The following is an 18,520-nucleotide window of genomic DNA, read 5'->3' as shown; positions in this document are numbered from 1 at the left end:
AATGTATCATGAAACACAACAAAAACGAGAACAGAGGAACGCAAGGAATTCACAGCATGCTGCTGGGCTCGCAGACGGGCGACATGTCAGCGCGATCTCCGCAGCGTCATTTATCAACAACACTTCTTCTGAACATATTCTTTTAATGCAGGCACGTAAATCAGTTAAACATATATGTTCACGCGCCTACCCATCAATAAAAACCACTCGAGCGAATTCCTGCATTTAATGCCTGTTAATGCGACGCAGTAACCGAAATGTGCAGCAAAGCTAACCGCAGGAAGGCTGTGCAGAACGCCACGCGCGCCCACAAAGGAATTTAAATGCTCGCTTGAGCACATTCTGAGTTAAAATTCCAAAGCAACGCATTCAGATGTCGTTAATTTAGTGCATGCCGCCACTTGCTGCGATAGAGCGTCTCTCCAGAGGAGCACTGCTGTCCGAGAAGGTTTGTAAAATATACGTTTTACCGCAACCAACACAACGACGTGCGCCTACGCCTGACACATTACAGAGTTTTAGTACTGCGTAGTGAGCGCTACGTACGCACAGCCCACGTACTTTGCGGAACGCTGCGGCATGGTCGCGTACATGCCACAGATTAGACTTTTAGTCGGGCGGAAGCTCATACGTACGCAGGAGTCCGGAAACTAACGCAGCAAGCGCAGTGGCCTGTGTAGTGTCATCTCGCAGCCAACCAAAAACTGAATTTTCCAGCGCAGGAACTCCTGCTTCTTTGTTTTTTTCGACAGGCGAGAGATGGAACCCATGCTGAAAAGGGTACTGCTTTGGTTCATCGTTGTTGCAGAGGATGAGGATATAATGAATAACTTTGACCGAATTGGGACACTACCCCCTGCAAACGTAGTAGAAAGCAAAAATTCACGATACAACCCCGTGCAAAATTTAAATCCGAAGAAGCAAACCGTTTTTCCGAGAGAAACGATGTCATGTCAAAGCAGTTTTCTGAGCTCACAGTGCGCCTATGATATCATCATTCAGTGCAAATAAATATGAACCTCGGAGAACACACTGCGAAGTTATACGAGCTCTCATTAGAGAGACGGAGTATATTTAAAATGTCACGAAACGATGCCGTAAAAGTAGGGCGCATGGCCCATGGAAACGTGTGTAAAGAAAACTTACCAAAATAATTTTCTGGTTTATGCCAGCGCCAATGAACACGGCAGATAGTGAAAAGTTAGCAAATTATTTGAAGAAAAAGTATGACAAAATATGCTACGGCTTTTTTGGAGCCAAACAATATTTAACGCGCCTCGATGAACCTGCGTTGTAAAGACACGCCTAAAATCTAGCTGTCCGCGCTTCCAAGAGCTTCAACGTTTCCTCTTAAATGCGGCCGCTCAAATGATACAAGCTTTTCAGGTGAAGGTAATCATCACTCGGCATGAAAAACGAACCGTGCACAGCAGCAGACGACCAACAGTCCGTCTGCTCACACGAATGTCGTTCGCGGTCGCCGGCGTCGTCTGCGATCGAATAGAGCGTCGGCTGCGCCACCGTCTGCTACAATGGACCGTTCCCTTCCGACGTTTAAAAATGCTTTTTGAATGTAGTTTTGTCTGTGGGCTGCTATTCGAATGACAGGTATTAGGAAAATTTAGTACATACGGCAGCTGTATGCGAGAAGCTTCCGCGATTGGGAGAAGCACCCAGTGCATAGCGAGCGTGCACGTATGTGCGGCTTCACAACACATATTTTGGCGGTGTTTATAAATAGATTTCCGCGGAATGACTTAGTACACTTTGTTACACATTTGTTCAAAGCACTCGCCAACTATTAATGATAGGCAGCTTCCATTGGTACTGTACTAAAAGAGGAAGATACTCCGGTAAGTTGTGTTTACGTGTTTTCAAAGGTCCCTACCAACTCTTACTCCTGTAAGTCTCGCAGCGTTATTTATATACGCTGCCTTTGAAATGGCATTTAATATTTTCACAGTCTGTTCTAGAATGTTTGTACTTGCTCTAGACAAAAATAAAACATCATAGGTGCTCCGTGAAGATATAAAACGGCTTTGAAATCGTTCGCTTCCACAGCTTCATATGGGTGGTAAGCCTATACATTTAAACCCCAGTCTGCGGCGGGGTCGCGAGCGCCCCATTTGTCTGTAAACACGGCGTTTGTCTATAGTGTAAAGCCGACAGGAAACTTGGTACTTACTGCTTCAGGTTTCAGCGATCCTGGCGACGAAATACACTTGCTAGAAGTTGGAGCGTTCGCGCAGTGCATTCATAGAAAACAAATTGTGCGTCGCATAAGGCACAAGTTTAAATTCGCGCCCTCTACTGCGGAGCAACAAATGAAATAGAAGTTTTCACTTCTCGCGAAAAGCCAAATCGTCTGGAATAAAAAGAAAGAAAAAACGGCGTGTTTGCTGTTTATCATGCGTGGCCATATAGCCAAACGTGTCTGTCGAGCTTTCTCATAGACGAGAGCAACACGCAGACGGTTCAGCGAACGCACGCAGAGGTAGGGACATCTGCGTACGCGAGCAACGTATACGCAGTACGCAAGAATCGTGCTGCGTATGACGCATGCGCAGTAATCAACACGCAGGCAGCCTACGTACGCAAGGGTTCTGCGTATGCTTACGTACGCAGTACTAAAACTCTCTATTATAAACTACGTTCATGTTGTGCGTCACTTGCACTGGCAAAACGAAGACGTGACGATACATTTCCTTCCTCCGTGTGACAATACAACGAAGACATCGCTGAACCACAAGAGCAAGAAGGCCGTTCAAAAAATGATGGTGAAAAATAATTACTCTACAATACCTATCTCGCGCTTTTTTTAAGAAATCAAAAAGCTAAATTTCATCAACATAAGAACGTGATTTTTTTTACTTTGTAGTTTCAATATTCATAAGTCATTTAGAAATGTCCGTACAAGAGATTGGTCTCGCTTGCAGCGGCTTTTTGTCCCCATTTTGTTGCATCTAACGTGACCAGGGAATGGGCCTTGAGCACGGTTTCTGGAAACCAAGAAGCGTCCAAACTGGGGAATGGCTTGGAACTCGTGCGATTCCAAAGCCGAGCAAGGAGACATTTATATTTTCAAGTCAACGGAAGCCGAAGGAGACATCATTTCTTCTACGTCATCGGCGCGCATGTATATGATCAAGCCAAGTGACGTTCACACAGGCTCTAAAGGATGCGGAGCAGCCTGTATAAACAGCAGAAGGTGAATCAAGGCTACCGTCATGTTACCGCTTCCATGCCCCGTCGAGTGAGTGGCACTGTTAGTTTGTACAGAAGAGCCAGCATATAGAATTCTGCTATGTATTGTTTCACTGTATATTTACTTGCTTTTCATTCTAGTTAAATATTTTCAGTAGAAACGGACCTCTACACTGAGTTTTCTTCCTTACATGCATTTACATCAAAAAGGAATACAACCTTGTCAAAGTGAGTCGGTCGGGAAGAACCTTACAGCAATAACATATCATCAAGTTCATCCCTTTATCCATACGGAAAAAAAGCACTGCTCTGCTAAGCAAATCATATTTTTTCAAGTACAAAGCTGCTGTAAAAGTTCGCCGAGTGCACTGCAAATATGCTGAAGCTTTTTGCAACATTTTTTTTTGTAATGACTTCAAAATCTGTAATTGTTGCTATACAGAGATATAACTTCCGAAATATTAGGTGTCGTATGGCGTGATTTAGTTTAGGAGGTGCCCATCGCAGAGGCGACGAAAATGATTATATCGCGACACGAGCATGTTATACGTGAGAGCATATAGTAAAATACTCACTGAAAATATGAAATGTCAGCTCGTTCACATAAGTAGGTACCACAGCGAAGAAAACGAATGAACATATGCAAAACGAAATTTGCTTTTATTTATATTATTTCATACTGCATAGTTCTTAAATTGCGACTATTTCTGCATTGCGCCTTCAGCGCAGCTGTCAAGTTCATTTTTTCTTGTGTGTTGTCGTTTTAGTTGAAAGCTTTGACGAAGACACAATACACATACCTTTATTTATTTATTTATTTATTTATTTATTTAAATACGCTTAAGTACCGTAGGCATTACGGATGGGAGTAGGCGGAAATAAACGGCATAGCAGCGGATAGCAAGAAATAGCAAGAAAAGATCTTAGGCTTTAAGCGGCAAGAAAAACATCTAAACACACTTTTTAAGACAACATATATACAGTCAAAACAAAGTAAAGTAAAGTAAGGAAGCGTTAAGCATAAAGATACACAGGACCTGGGGACAAATTATTAAAAACTGCTTAGTCTGGCATGAAGGAGTGCCTTCTTTGCGGGGATGATCAATGCGCTCTTACATATATGTAGGGGTAGTTTGTAAGCGTTAAATTGCTTAGTGGATCTTTTGAAACATGCATTGGCGAGGACTGCGTCAGCACTGGGAAAGCAGTCACAATGATATTCTGGTTTTCGTAGTGGTAACACTAGAATTACGATGATAATTTGAAAGTATGAAGATATTACGGCAAGGATAATAAGACTTAAGGCCTCGGTTCCAGAATAAAGCCACAAATTTTAGTTGAAGAGGACAAATAAAAAGGAGGGTGGCAAAAGATATGGGGGAAAGAGAAAGATACAAGGTTCTGATTGCGGATTTTCAGATATAGCAAGAAGAGATAAGAATGCCTTCCTGAACATACAGTGCTAAGCAGTTGAGGACAAGAGCCAATTGAGGAACACAAGAAATCTGTATAAGACAATCAAAGATATCGAGGAAAGCTTCTGAGCTAAGCTGGGCGTGACAAAGGACAAACGAGGCAGGGATCTCACTGAAGTGACAGAGATAAACAAGAAATGACGAGAATACACAGAAGACCTGTACAACAAAAGACCCGGATGTGCAAACCCAACATAACATGGTTGTGATCACTGATCTCGAGCCGGGCATCATGAAGATTGAATTGAATGGGCCTTAGCCTGCATTGCTAAGAACAAAGCCAGCGGAATTGATGGCACTCCAGCTGAGTTGCTTCAAAACCTTAACGATGACGCTGTTAACCTTCTGTATACATTATGTCAGCAAATTTGGACAACCCTGAAGTGGCCACGGGATTAGAGGAGGTCAGTTTACATCCCCATTCCAAACAAAGGCAGTGCCAAAGATTGTTCCAACTACCGTACGATCGCGCTTATTTCGCATGCTAGCAAGGTGATGTTGAAATTCCTTCCAGGTAGGCTGCAGCAGTATGTGGATCGGGAGCTTCCGGACGTGCAAGCTGGGTTTCGCAAGGGCAGAGGAACTAGAGACCAGATTGCCAACCTTCGCTGGATCATGGAAAAAGCAAGAGAGTTCCAGAAACCCATCTACTTCAGCTTTATTGATTATGCTAAAGTGTTTGACTGCATAGATCACAGCAGATTGTGGCTAGTTCTCCAAGAGATGGGAGTTACAATTCACTTCCTCTATCTCCTCAGGAACCTGTATGAAGAGCAAGAGGCCACAGTCAGAAATGGACATGGTCTTACTGATTTGTTTCCGATTGAGAAAGGAGTGAGACAGGGCTGCACACTGTCGCCCTGCCTAATTAACCTATGTGCTAGTGCATCATGAGGAAGGCCGGTCTGGACGAGTCTTAAGCTGGAGTGCAGATTGCTAGGAAACGTATCAACAACCTTAGATATGCGGATGATACCACTTTAAAGGCAAAACGTGAAGTGGGACACAACACACTTCTGATGCGCATGCAAGAAGAGAGGGAGAAGTTTGGGCTTAAACTGAAAATAAAAAAAAAAAATACAAAAATTATGGCGTCTTGCCCTGGAGCATCAAGGGACAAGAAGTGGAAGCTGTGACAGAATTTTTCTTCTTGGGCTCCAAGATTACCTCGGAAGGAGATTGCAGCCATGGAATTAGGAGACGCCTGCTTCTGGGAAAGAGAGCCATGGCTAGCCTTGACCGCCTAGTAAAGAGCAGAGACATTGCACTGCCAACGGGAATCTGTATAACTGGTGCTATGGTCTTTCCAGTTGTAATGTATGGATGCCAGAGTTGGAGTGTGAAGAAGGTTGACCGCCGAAGAATTGACGCTTTTGAATTGTGGTGCTGGCGGAGACTCTTGAGAGTGCACAAGATTGCTGAATTGGGCGAGTTGGTGCATTTGCGTTTGGGAAACGTAGCGCAAAGAAGACAAGGGACGTGTGTGTATCCCTCATTTTGTCCTTGTCTTCTTTGCGCTACGTTTCCTATAATCCACACTTGAGAGTTCCTTGCACGGGCAGAAGATCAAAAAAGTCGATATTGTCGACCATAAACCCTGACTCCTCATTGGAGGGTCAAATTCCAAAGTAAAATCTCAGCCACTTTGGTCATCTGATGAGAAGAGAGGAGTCGCTGGAGAAAGATTTGATGTTGGGAAAGGTTGAGAGTCACCGGAGAAGTGGTAGGCAGCGAACGCGATGGTTAGAGGGCATCCTCGAGGCGCTGCAGATGAGGTTATGTGATGTTAGGAAGATAGTGATAGACCGGAAAGCGTGGCGTGATATGGTCCATAGGGTCACGAAGAGTCGGACACGACTGAACGACTGAAGTGAACTGAACTGAGTTTAACTAGACTACAAGAAACATAGAAATTTCGATGCAGGTGGGCCAAAATGCGGCTAGCATTGTTAATAACTAATTTGGCACGCAGTTTCTAAAATAAGTTAGACGTTATATGCACATCGAGGTATTTATACTGAGGAAAAGATTCCAGCGGAATACCGTTAAGTTCACAAATGTTTTGTACGGCAGTGCATTGGTAAACGTTCATGTGCTTGCATTTATTGGTGTTTAGTTTAGTTACCGGATTCAAGAAAAATTGGTGAGATTCAATTTTGATTTATCGTAAAATAGCACAAGCATCAGCAAATAGACATACTGAAGGGCGATATTGTTAGGTAAGTTGTTCACATAAGTAAGAAAGAATGACGCCCCTAAAACAAAACCCTGGGGAACGCAATGAGCCCACAAAAGAGGAAAGAGAGTGAGTATTGTTACAGGGCAGCAAGCTGATAAACACAGGAAAAGAGAACAGATATATGCCCGAGGACGAGGGGACGAGTCTATTGAATGCCGGCGGGTCTGCTCAAAAACTCCTGCCAGCGCCAGTGCCCGCTTCTCTTCGCCCGTAACATTATACGGACTGAATGAGGCGTGATTTTGTTCTCTCAACGGTCGGGTCCTGTGAGCAGCGTCACTTCATGATATATAGCGTGTAAAGAAGACAAAGAACGGAAAATGCTGCGGCATCGCCATCACCATCGCTTGGCTCCGGCGCCCATCTCTCGTGCTGAAGCTGTGCCCTGCGGCTGGGAATTCGACCCTGCTCTGCCCGAATTACTGGCAGGGCTAGACGTTCAAACGAACTATTAAATCCACATCTCACTTGGTGGAGGTCAATCTGAGGTTCCCTGTACCCATCTCGCCCTGGAACTTCGCAGCAGAACGTTGACTACACCAATGACGGAGCCGACTTCATTGCACCTACCTCCGCCCGTCACCTGCACAGGTGCGATTCGTCAACGGGACCCCGCTACCTTCAGTGGAAGCAGCGATGACGACGTCGACGATTGGCTGACCACTTACGAACGGGTCAGCCGTCACAATAACTGGGACGACAACCGTAAGCTCACCAATGTCATCTTTTACTTGAGCGACGTCGCTAATCTGTGGTTTAGAAACCACGAGTCGGACTTTACTACCTGGGCGAGTTTCAAGACGAAATTTTCTGATGTCTTTGGCCGCCCCGCCGTCCGAAAACTCCGCGCGGAACAGCGTCTTCGGTCGCGACTGCAGCTACCCGGTGAAACGTTCACCAGTTACATTGAGGACATTGTTGATATGTGTCGTCGCGTTGACCCGACCATGACCGAGGCCGTTAAGATACGTCATGTCCTCATAGGAATTGATGACGGCGCTTTCAACATGCTCGTCGCCAAAGGCCCCACGACGGTCAAGGAAATCTACGACCTATGTCAAAGCTACGACGAACTCCGCAAGGAGCGTGTTTTGATTCGCCAGCCTCAAGCATCACTTGCTGGACTAGCCGCGGAGAGGGAGTCATCTAGCCTCTCTGAAAACATCAAGGCTTTTGTACGTCAGGAGGTCGCACGACAACTGTCCCTGCAGCCATATGTTAAGGAGTCGTCACCAACTGGCCTTGTTCCGGAGCTTCGCCGTGCAATCCAACAGCATGTATCTGAAGTCCTCCCTAATTCTGTTCCTCAATCACCTCCGGTCGCACCCTCAATGCCGTTCCCCACGCCCACAATTTCATCGTCCGGCGTTGCGCCACTGAGCTATGCTCCAGCATTCGCGCCGGCTCCTCCCCAGGTATTGCGTCGCTCATATGCCGAAGTTACTTCAAGTCCACCTCCTGAGCCAGCATATGCCTATGCTTCGCCCCCTATGCGTTCGGCACCAACAGCGTTTGCTCCCCCCTTGCGTCAGACACCATCTCCATGGCGCACTGCAGACAACAGGCCTATTTGCTACCACTGCGGCATCCCTGGGCACACTACACGCTACTGCCGGCGCCGAATAAATATGGCCTTTGCTGCGCGGCCTGCGCCACCTTATTTGGCCCCCCAATTCCCCGTCCCATCGGGTCCTCCAACAGCATCCCCTGACCCTCCGGACTTCCTGCCTCGTCGTTCGCCATCACCACGTCGCCGCTCCATTTCGCCAATGCGCCGACGACCCGCTACTCAGCCGGAAAACTAACCGCCGCAGTTCGCGAGGCACGAACTGCGTATTCGACAGAATTTCAAAGTCCTCGTCTTAATCCCGCGAATGTTACTGCTGTCATCGTTGAAGGTGTTCATACTCTTGCGCTCGTCGACACCGGTGCCGCTGTATCAGTTATCAGCCAAAAACTCTGCCGCTCCCTCCGAAAAGTGACTACGCCTCTCGAGGGACTATCGCTTCGTACCGCATCCGCTCACAGTATACAGCCGACAGCTATCTGCACTGCTCGCGTCGTCATTGCTGCAGCCTTGTACATCATCGAATTCGTCGTTCTCCCCACATGTTCTCATGACGTCATTCTCGGCTGGGATTTCCTGTCCCAGCATCATGCTATCATTGACTGCGCCAGTCCTCAAGTAGAGCTCATTGAATCGAGTGATGCACCGTCTGATGCCCTGTTCCACGAGCCGTGTCCTCGTTTTGCGACCAAAAAGAAGACAAAGAACGGAAAATGCTGCGGCATCGCCATCACCATCGCTTGGCTCCGGCGCCCATCTCTCGTGCTGAAGCTGTGCCCTGCGGCTGGCAATTCGACCCTGCTCTGCCCGAATTACTGGCAGCGCTAGACGTTCAAACGAACTATTAAATCCACATCTCAAGCGGGAATAATGTCAAAACGAATAAGCGAGCATTTAAAGCACGCCATATCAGTCGCTTCTATGGCGCAAATGATTAAAACTATTCCTCTCAGCACTGAATCATCTGTTTAAATCCTCTAAACGCACGTTTTCTAAATTCTTTTTGCAATTCACAATGTTTATACAAATTACTAAAATGATCAGTTGTGTGTGCTCAGCTTTAGATTGCATATATGATGTTTTTATATCTTCATAATCGCGAAACCACCCGCAAACACAGCCAAGAAGTAATGGAAAGGCAGCGGTTACACATTTACGTTAACTCACTGCTGGTGAGCGACCACCAGTGAAGGGAAAGTGTTGCGGGACTCTACCGTTCAAAGAATGATATTATGCATCGCTTAGTGATTGTCGTGTTCATTATTACACCCTTTCTCCTAAGCCTTTGGTACCCCTCTATTCATTACCCTGACTGCCCACAATGCGGTGAGTGGGCCACGCTCTGCCACATGGTTTGGGCATGCCAAGTTATCTCGTCTCTAAATCCACTTCCCCACCCCTGCATGGAAGATTGGGAGGCCGCCCTGCAGGACCCCTGCCCGGAGCGCCAGCAATGGCTGGTCGCTGCGCTGTTACTGCAGCCACGGCCAACGGGACCCTGGAATGAGGGTCCCTACCTCTCCCCCACCTCGCTGACTAAATAAAGATGTTTTGTCCTCCTCCTCCTGTTCAAGGACGCAAAAGATTGTCGATGGCGATGAGATTCATGACATGACGGATGGACGACTAGATGCGGGAAGATAGAAGAGGATGAAATAAAGGCAAGGACTTGTCATCTTGCTTCTCCCATGGACGAAGCCTGGTCCAGAAGCATTTTGTGTCACATGTAGCCAAGATCGGACGACTGAGGCCCAGGTATGGAACGCATGGGATGGGCAAGCGTTATGTCCTCATGTGGGGCGGTATCATAAGTCGTTTCGGTCTTTGGTCAGCATCTCGGGTCAGTTAAGCAATGCCGTTGATTGGGCCTCTCCTAGTGTGCTGACGGATTTGTGGCGTCTCGTCTCAGCGGGTCATTTGGCATCGTTTCTCCTTCGGCGTGTCTGGTGGTCGGGGTGGGGGAACAACAAAGCGTTGACTCCCATGAATCCACTGCCGATGACGCAAGCCAACACAGGGCTCCGAAGCTCCGGGCAAGGATGATGAGAGACGATGAGCGTATTCCCCACCTCGAACTAAATTGTTACAGGGCGGCAATACGATGAACATAAAAAAAGAGAACAGAGAGATGTTCGCTGACGATGACCGGCGTTTAATGAATGCCGACAAGTCCAGCGCTAGAACGCGTTGTTGTTGCTTTTTACCAAATAGCATATGACATATACCAACAGAGGGGAATCGGCCAAGAACAGGGCAGCAGAGAAAGTTTTTGATGTATGTTTTCATGTCTAAAACGATAAAAATTGGAGGACTAGAGGAAAAAAGTGTGAACTAAATGAAATAAAAAACGAAAAGTCATAACGCGCACGGGAGGTTGACGCTGAGATTTCTAGAACAAGAAGTATTGTTACGGGGTGTTCCCAAGTGCTGAGAAAACGCGATAAACGTCAGCAGCATCCCTGGAAAACCAGACCACATAAACTCAACAACTTCAGCTTCAATGTCGTCGTCGTTTAAACCCAGCATTCAAAACACCTTCTTCATCTTCCCACATCTCAACTACTTACCGTAACACTACTCCTCGAGGACCAAGCACGGTCCCGGTGCTTGCTAAATCGATGGGCAGGAATAGTAGGATTTTAGATGAGCGACGGTAGTGCAGTAGAATCTGGCGGTAGAGACAGGGGGGTTATCTTGTAGGTCATGTTACTAAGTTGCTTCAAAATGCGGTAGGGACGCACGGAGCGGGGCATGCGTTTCCAGCACAGGCCCACAGAGCGGGCCAGGTGACAAATGACGACGAGGAAGCCAGGCGGATAGCGTACATCGCAATGGTGATTGTCGTAGCGATGTTGTTGGGACATCTGGGAACCCAAGGGATATCCAGAGCAATGTTTCGGACGGCGCTGGTGGGTGCTATGGCATCGGAAGCATAACTGCTCGGATGGTCTCCACCAAGCAGCAAACTATTCAAAGGAAGTAGAGGGTCGCACCCAAGGGAGATAAAAGGGTTAGTAGCCAGTGGTATCTAGACGGAACAAACTGCGTACAAATGTGACAAATCGCAAATTGATGTACCAGTCACAAGGGTGGTCAGAAATGTACATGGACAGCATGTCCAAAAGTAACAGTATCACAAAAAGTTAGCAAGGCAAACTATTATCTTTCAGAAAAAAAATATACTGTTTGGTACCACAGACCTGTGACTGAAGTGAAGTACGGTGTCACGGAATGACAATAATATCGGGCTACTTAAAGTAAGGCCAAGCTGTTGCAATGTTTTTTGCAACAATTATATTCTGAATGTGATGAAGTGGCGGCTAAACATTTAAAATGATCTAATGATTCCTGTGCACCGCAAAATGCGCAAGCTTAAGAAGTGGCAAACCAGACCCGCGAAGATAGAAATGTATGGGTTGGATACCGAAGCGGAGCTTTTTAGACCGAGCTCAAGTTGCCAGGGCCTACTTTCCTACTCCAAGAACATTTGAGCTGTGGCCACCGCCCGCTTCTTGTTAAATCTGTAATATCATTATTCCAAGTTACAATTTAAAAAATACTCACCAGAAAACACTGAAGCCACAAAATAACGCAAGAGTCGATATAAGATCACTCAGCTTGAAACTAAGTAGGTGCTGAGAGACTTTATTGAAGGCTTTAGAAAAATCAAGGAATATACAACCTGTCACAGCACCGTGATCTAGAATGAAACGCAGGTCACGTGTAACCCATAGAAGCCGGTTCTCACAAGAAAATGATTTTCGTAACCCATTTCCGTAATGACTGAAAAACAATTTGACTATATAAAATTAACTAGATGGGAATAGATGTCATGTTCTATATATCTTACATGGAAAGCTGACAAATGAGATGGGTGAAGGGTATTAGGAGGATGCGTTTCCCCCGACTTGTGCAAAGAACTCACTCTGTGCAAATTCCAGATGTTTTATAATTTATATTTCATTCTATCCATGCCAAAAATGACTACATTTTCTACTGGTCAATCATTACTTCGATAGCTACAGGTTCATATATAATGGTGTCCATAGAAAGGAAGTCACTGTGAGAAAGGTGAGGATGCGCAATGTTTAAACAGTTAATAAAAGCAGCCGCTAAACACGTAGTCAATTACGTCCGCTCACTTTCCAATCGTGGCTATTTGGCCATGTAGATTAGTTAGGGTAATTGTAGACAGAACATTTGTTTAGACTGTCTTAATTATTAACATCGATGGCAGAATATGAGCAAAAAAATGAATATTTGGCGCTGTTTAGTGCGAGTTTGTACGCGGAAGCAACATAATGAGAATCATCCCACCGAAGTGCAGAATTAGATATTTTGGCAGACGAAACAGACGTTTCTTCCTGTCAGACAGCCAGTTTAGAGACGAATCAAGCCAGAGCGACCGTAGTTATTATCTTCCTTAAAGGAATGTACGAATCTATTAAGGAAGCAGCTTTACACTGATAATCATTCCAAGTAGTCAAAACTGAGCGGTCGATAATTGAAGTAATATATCGATAAAATAGTGATTGTGTTATTATTACCATCGACAATTTCCTTCTTGCAGACGAGGATATATTCGTTATCGTTTTCTTGGTGAGGCTTCGCGACCTTAAGAAAGAATTAATGTTTACACTGGTAATTTAAGTCAATTACGGAGGCACAATATATGGCCGAAAAGATCAGGTGGGTTATTAAGAGCAAGGTCCAACAAGTTGGGGGAAGATGTTGAAAGGGGTAGGCTGAGTAACAAGCTTTGAAAGGTTAAAATATGCGCACCATATTCAAAAATTATCACACTACTAAGAAAAAAATGCTGGGCATAAGAACGCACACTGGACTGTGCTATACTTAGAAAATTGAAGTCCACTATCAAAAAAGTTTGCCGCGTCTCTAGCTCCGCGCAGCTTCCGCATTTGGGGATAACGACATAGAAGCGGCTGTTGGCTTGAGAGGCGCGCTGGGGCTATACTTGATATTATTGTTGAAAGCCGACCTGATTCTAGGGTTCTCGCCTATGGCTACTTTTACGGGTCCTTGGGGCTTGAGTCGCGATACTGGTTAAGGTGCCATCGATGATCCCTTTTCCTGCGCCCGACCCGATGTGGCTGCCTTTCGTGATCATTCATGTTCATCATGCAAGCCGGCGGCTTTGAGGCTTGTTCCCGAGGCCTTCCCTCGTGACGCAGAGCCTCTGGCATCCAAACTAGCTATAGCAACTACACCACCCGCCCCTATCACGACTTTCGCTTCCACACCTTCCTTCTATTTCATCCTTCAGACAGCACGTACCTCTAAGCCATTTCACGGTGAGTAGTTCGAAGATGTCGGTGACTGGCTAGTATACTACGAACGAGTTGCGACGTTCAACGGCTGGTACGATGCCAAGCGGAATGTCTACTTCAGCCTTGAAGACGCTGCTCGGACGTGGTTCGAGACTCGTAATTCCACATTGTCTACAGGGGCTGCCTTCCCACGCCAGCTCCCCGATACGAAAGCCAACAGTGACCGCCGGGAAAGCGCGTAGCTTGCCCTCACCTCTTGAGTCCAGCATCGGAACTAGGGGGTCGCAATGCACGTTGAAAGACGTCATGCGCCCTTCAATTACGCCGACCATGCAACGAGTGAAGATAAGAAAAAGCGGCATCTGATTCGTGGCATCACAGACCAGCTTTTTTTCGGCCTCGTGCGGAACCCGCCCACTACCGTCGCTGCGTTTCTGGCTGACGTGTTGTTTATGGAGAAGCTGCTGCAGTAGCGATAAAGCCAGTACGTTACTATCCACACTACCACCAACTAACAGCTTTGATTATATTCCCGGGGTAGATCTCGGCTCCCTTTGTAACTTTTTTCGCTCCGTGGTTCGCGATGAGCTGCAGCAACTTCACGGAACATTTTGCTCTGGCACGGCCTCACTGGTTACCATGATGCCTGAGGAGGTCCAGAATGCACTCACGCCACCGATAAGTGCAGTCGTAAACTCCCGCTCCCGGGCATCATCCAGCCGATGAAGTAAGCTGATATCACACGCCGCCCAAACCTACTTGCTAGTCCTTCACCTTACACGGAACCTGAGGTCACTACGCGCGCTGCAGATCCGTTGCCCCTCTGGGCAGATCGATGCCAAACGCCCCACAAGGCTGATTGCTGGCCAGCACCAGATAACCGCCCTGTCTGCTACCACTTTGGCGAGGCAAGTCATGCTACCGGCGATGCCCTTATAGCCAGATGGACCTAAGAGGATCTTCTTTCGACAGTCCTCATCCTTGGCCTGGTCAGCGGCCTCAGGATATCGCCGAGTAGGCAACCCACCAACATGGTCTCCTGCATTTTCCTCGCCGTGAGTCGCACTCGCCTTCATCACGCCGCTACACACGGATACAAGCAACGTCGTCGGCATTGGTGCCATTCTAGTTCAGCGCCAAGACGTGGTCGACAATGTAATTGCCTACGCCAGCCGTGCACTTTCCCGAGCAGAGTCCAACTATTCCACGACTGAAAAATAATATTTGGCGGTAGTATGGGCCGCTGCCATGCTCCGGCCCATACTTTATGCCGGTTGTTTCGTGTCATCACTACCCATCACTCGTTGCGTTGGCTGAAAAACGTAGGCCCCGTGAGGCCACTTAGCACGTTGGGCATTAGGCATACAGGAGTTCGAATTTCATAATATTTATAAGTCCAGCCGAAAGCACACAGCTGCTGACAGCCTGTCCCATGCTCCCATCGACCCTCCTCCGTCACAGGGCCACAGACGACGATAGCTTCTTCAGAGCAGTCAGTACTTCCGACCTCATTTCTAGACAGCGTGCTGATGCCGAGCTGCGATTGATCACCGACCATCTCGAAGGTGTGCACCCTACAGTACCCCAGTACCTCAGCTTGCGACTGTCTTCGCTCGGCCCCGCAATGAGCTGCTTTAAAGAAAAATTCCCCTCCCGGTGCGAAAACGTACCTGCTAGTCATACAGGCTGTTCTAAGGCACACATTCCTCCTGGCCTGCTACGACGAACCAACTTCCGGTCTTCTTGGCTCTACAGGTATACTAAACCGAGTCCGGCAGAACTATTACTGTATTCGTCTTACTCCAAGCGTCAAGAGTTACGTCCAGACTTGTCGACAATGTGAGCGGCGGGGAAAACCCGCGCTCAAGCCGTCTACCACATTGCAACCTATTGAGCCCCTTCTTACACCATTCGACCAAGTGGACATGGACCTGCCGGTGAAGTTGCTCACTTCTTTATGAGCGACATTTCGCTTAGACGCAGTGCGCCTTCGACCATCATTACTGACTGAAGTAAGGGGCTTACTGCTCGGCTGCTGCGGGACAGCTGAACTCTCAGTCATACAGACCATCGCAGAAAAACGGCGCGTCAACCTCAAACAAATGGCCTAAAAGGCTCATGGCGGACATGACATCAATGTGCGTCGACGTTGAGCATAAAATGTGGGACAAGATCATGCCGTATGTCACCTTCGCCTACACTACAGCAATGCAGGAAAGTCACGCAGTTTGCTCCTTCTCTTAACCCGTTGCTACAACGAATGCTGGCGTTTGGGCAAGCGTCCCCGGCAGTAGAAAACGGTAAGAACGACCCTGATCCCCAAACCGGGCAAGCCAGCGGACATCGGCAACCTGCGTCTCATCTCACTCGCGTCCTGCGTGGGCAGGTGCTGGAGCACATAGTAGCCAACCGGTGGCAGGAATACCTGGAGAATAGAGATTTATATCCGGATACTATCATCAGTTTCCGGCCCACTCAGCCCACAAGTCGCCATGCTACAACTGAAACAAGAATTCATTGACAACATGGCACACGACAGCAAAGTAATTCTGGGACCCGATTTACAAAGTGCATTCGACAGTCAAACACGCAGCCATATTAGCTCAAGTATCGGCTCAGCATGGTGATAACGAGCTACAATTACATCCAAGACTTCTTGACTAACCGCACGGTTGAGCTGCACGCCGGAGACTTTACGATTCCCGAACGCAAGCTCAACAGCTCGGGTACCCCGTAGGGTTCATTCATTTCGCCATTGCTCTTCATGTTCAACCTCGTCATGATCGGGGTAGCGAGAGCAGTAGAGGTGACCGATGTCTAGCGACCGGAGTCTAGGGTACTGGAGTGCACTCGAAAAGCACAAGCCTCTCGATCCACCATAAACGGGCCAAAATGGGGTAATGCAGAGTACGGCATAAGCCCGGGTCGACTCTTTGCCAGCGCCACGGCGTATTAAACCGTCCTTTGCCGCATGTCATTACAGTTTTACCTACCTAGCTACACCGTTCCACCCCTCAAGGAAGGCTCCCACGATGTTGTACGCAATGCTCCGGTGAGGGGATGAAGCAGTCGCACCCGACGCCACCCATTTCGGCGAACAAGCCGAGCAAGCCCGTTTAGCTACCTGCTAGAACATCGAGCAGCATGCCACCGAAGCTCGACGCTATAACGTTCGGCACAGGGAAGTCCACTTTGGATAAGGGGACCAAGTGTAGTGCGGAAGTGGATTCCCGTGCGCCACAAAGGCTTGCGCGAAAAACTAAATCGGTATTTTGGGCCGTATAATGTCCTGCCCCGCCTTACTAGCGCCAACTACGAAGTTTTCCCCGATTTAAGTGTGGCCGCCAGTCTTCGGCGTCAGCCGCCTGAAATTGTGCATATGGTGCGCTTAAATCCGTACCTTTTGCGTGACGGAACGCTGTGTCAATGTTGCGTTTTGCAACCTTGTGGTCTCCCGCAAGGAAGGTCTCCGCTTTATTGTACTGTTCACCTCATCCCTAACCTATTTTTTTTTTCTGTTCTTGTCACCTTGTTACTGAGACGATGTTTTCATTCCCGGGGGGTATTAATGCAATGTGCCTAGCACCGCGCGGCCGCCGCATTTGGAGATAACGAAGATGAAGTGGCTGTTAACTCGAAAGGCGCGCTGGGGCTGGACTATGGTATCAATGCTGGAAGCCGATCTGATTCTCGGATTCTCGCCTACGCGTATTTGCACGGCTCCTTGGGGCTGGAGTCGTGACAATATGAGCATTGGGAAAATTAATGTAATCGCTTAGACGGCATCATGAAGTTCATGTCAATATGTTGCACTGCACGAGGTAGGATCATAGTAAACGCCCAAGATCAGTTTTTTAGCGCACGTGCACAGTTCAACACAAAGATCTAATTAATCCTCAGCTTGAACAGGACAATAAAAGAACGTGTCCGCCCGCAGGAATCAAAACGCCATCTCTACTTTTTCGCATCTGTCACACTGAGAAGTTAGAAAATTCTTGTTAGAAGCAAAATTTCAGAGCTCTCAACTTTAGCAGAAGCGCGTTTCAATAGTGAAAATAATTTCAGCTAGACGAGCATCGACAGTCGCACAAAGGTAATCGTGTTTGTGAAAAACACTTTTAATGTTAGTATATAATATTGACAGCGAACATTGATGTGCGGATTGGTGCCCAGTCAATAGTAGATAAAGTGGACAGGTAGGTAGTACGAGGCACTTCGTTCATGCTGCCACTAAGATCGTCATACTAATAACATTTCTAGCTTATTGTAGTGGAGTTTTGGAGTTTGAGTTTCAACTTCTGAGCGAATATGGATACAACAAACGTTTTTCTCGCTTACACTCTCGCTTACACGCCAAACGATGAAAATCGTATTCTTTTTTATGCTTGGAACTGACAAATAAAAGTTTTCGCCTTTTTTTTAAGGGTGCGAGCTTTGCATTGACTGGTCAGGTTTCATTCTCCGTGAAAGCGCCTAGTCTATGCACACGTTCAAATGTTAGTTATAAGGTACGCAAGTTGAAGGTAGATGAAAAAGATTATGAAGTTCCTTCCTAAGACTCGGAATGGAAATGAGGGAAGTCAAAAAACGCGAGATTATCATCGCACTGCCTATCTTTGAGCCCTGGCTGACTAGCCAGCATTTTACAGTTTCATGGGCTAGTTCCTAAGCGAAGCTTTTTAGATGTCGCCATTCACGCTGAAGCGATTAACTGGCAGCAGTGTTGGTTTCGACCAAAGTTAACCTC

General features: G+C 47.1%; 1 protein-coding gene across 1 annotated transcript in view; it reads left to right on the top strand.

Annotated features, from left to right (window-relative positions):
- The first annotated feature begins 364 nt into the window (after positions 1 to 364).
- Positions 365 to 18,520, top strand: part of LOC146195949 (uncharacterized) — a 48,693-nt gene continuing 30,537 nt past the window's right edge. Inside the window, exon 1 of the mRNA XM_084596304.1 lies at positions 365 to 448. The gene's annotated coding sequence lies outside the window, so the exon portion shown is untranslated. The remainder of the gene's footprint in view (positions 449 to 18,520) is intronic.

The sequence above is a fragment of the Amblyomma maculatum genome, chromosome 3 (assembly GCF_055883805.1).
Source record: "Amblyomma maculatum isolate TAMU_Amacu chromosome 3, ASM5588380v1, whole genome shotgun sequence".
NCBI lineage: Eukaryota > Metazoa > Arthropoda > Arachnida > Ixodida > Ixodidae > Amblyomma > Amblyomma maculatum.
Note: the sequence above shows the minus strand (reverse complement) of the source record. Positions and strands in the feature narration are given on the sequence as shown.